This window comes from Tupaia chinensis, unplaced genomic scaffold (genome assembly GCF_000334495.1).
Source record: "Tupaia chinensis unplaced genomic scaffold, TupChi_1.0 Scaffold000238_1, whole genome shotgun sequence".
NCBI lineage: Eukaryota > Metazoa > Chordata > Mammalia > Scandentia > Tupaiidae > Tupaia > Tupaia belangeri.
The window spans coordinates 8,483,317-8,485,287 of NW_006159716.1; the positions used below are offsets into that span (position 1 = coordinate 8,483,317).

The 1,971-nt window shown below is 48.9% G+C and overlaps 1 protein-coding gene across 1 annotated transcript in view; it reads right to left on the reverse strand.

Annotated features, from left to right (window-relative positions):
• The window catches only part of RAB44 (RAB44, member RAS oncogene family), a 42,593-nt gene that overhangs the window by 39,954 nt on the left and 668 nt on the right, over positions 1–1,971 (reverse strand). The window lies entirely within an intron of this gene.

The following is a 1,971-nucleotide window of genomic DNA, read 5'->3' on the forward strand; positions in this document are numbered from 1 at the left end:
TATGGCTTATTAACTGTTGATGATGACGTGTATAGTATTCTCAACTGGATTGGTCTGAGAAGTATTTCATGATGGGCAAAGTATTTTTACAAGCAAAATGAGAAACAGCGATTGACTGTTTTAAAAAATAATTAGAATAATAAAAATAATGAGTGGGGAAAACATAGAAAAGATATTGAATGTTGAAGTGGGGAGAGTAATGTCTCTGTACTGACGGACATGCATGGCATTCCCTTCTGAAAAAACAATGTAATACACTGTAAAGTTATATGTAATCCAATGTAATATAAAGAAGATTATGATGATAATAAAAAATAAAAATAAATAAATAAATAAAATAAAGTCAAATCCAGAATTAAAAAAAAAAATCATGTGGTAAAATTGTGTCTTTACACTATTGGGAAAACTTAGACCGAGAGATAAGTGACTTGCAAAACTCACAGAGCTGGAGGGAGAACTTGGCCTCTAGACTTGAAACACTGAACCTAGAAATATTTTTGGGTTTCTAACCCAAAGTTCTCAGTTTTTGTTCAATCTATCTAATGGTCAGGGATTTTTACTAATAGTTACAAGTGATAGAAATGCCCCTGGGACTGACTGAAGCCGAAAGGAAATGACTGGCTTACTAACCAGGCATTTCACGGGTCTATCCAGTGGTTCAGATGTTCCTTATTATGCTTTTTATTACGAACGTGTCCAAAACCACAGAAGAGCTGAACAAATACTATGACGAATGCTGCTGGACCGGCAGCTGACATTTTCCCCATTAGCACTCCCCACACACGCGTGCACACACACACACACACACACATTTTCACACACTTTTTGTTTGCTTATGTATTTACCTGGAACCACTCGAAAGCAAATTGCAGACATCCCATCCCTAGCAACTCAATCACACATTTTTTATAGACAGGGAGATTCTCCTAAATGGTTGCAATACCTTTAGCACACCGAAGAATTTTCACAATGCTTAGTATCTAATCTAGAACTCAAACAATCAGGCGAATAAACAAAAAGCAAAAAGCAAAAGTATATAATCCATATCCAATTTTCCCCAGTTGTTCCCCAAATTCCCTTATTTTCACTTTTTTTCTTTTTCTGAAAGGGAATTCACTTGTCTTGGTCTCTTGAGTACAGAACTGTCCCTGCCTCACTGTTTCTCTTACAGACCCCGTGCACATGTGGCGAGACCCCGTCACGGGACCTGGAGCTCAGAGCAGGGTCACGGATTGTCACATGTGCGTCCAGCGCTGGCAAGAACATGCACAGGCAGCGAGAGAAGGTTCCCAGGTCGGGAGCTTCCAAATGGAAGGCCCAGCAGTGGAGTGGGTGCTGTGGCCGGGTGGCCCCAGGCTCCCACAGGGGAAATGAGAATCCTGAGAGGGAGTCCCTGCTGCCTTGTCCGAGGCCTTCCAGGGGCTCTTAGCCACACTGCACCTCCACAGCCTACGGCCAGCACCCCTGGACACCCCGGACACCCCGCCAAGCGCCACGCTCTGGGCCAGTTAGTCCTCTCCCAGAGCCACTGGGGCCCCCCTGACGGCCAGGCGGCTGGGGCAGGGCGCAGTGCCCGTCACCTTCAGACCAGCCGCAGCTCCTCTCACAGCCTCACAGCACACCCTGCAACAGCCCGTGCCTCCTTCGGCCCCCAGAGACAGCGGGGGGCCCTGCAGTCAGCCCTGCACGCCAGCCACGCTCCCTCCTCGGCCCTCGCCCTGGCCCAGCACGTCCTCCCTGCAGCTCATACAGCACACCGGGCCGCTGGCCATGCGTGAGGGTCCCTGTGTCGTCCTGCAGGGCAGCCCCTCTGAGTCAGCCAGCAGGGACAGCCCTGGGCAGCCCTCGGCCAGCCCCCTAGGGGGGTCATCGCCTCACACCCTGAACACCGCCGGGAGCACACGCTGGCCCTCAGCACAACCTCTCCCCACGCTCCTCGCCTAAGAAATCGCCACACGAGAGCGGACAAAA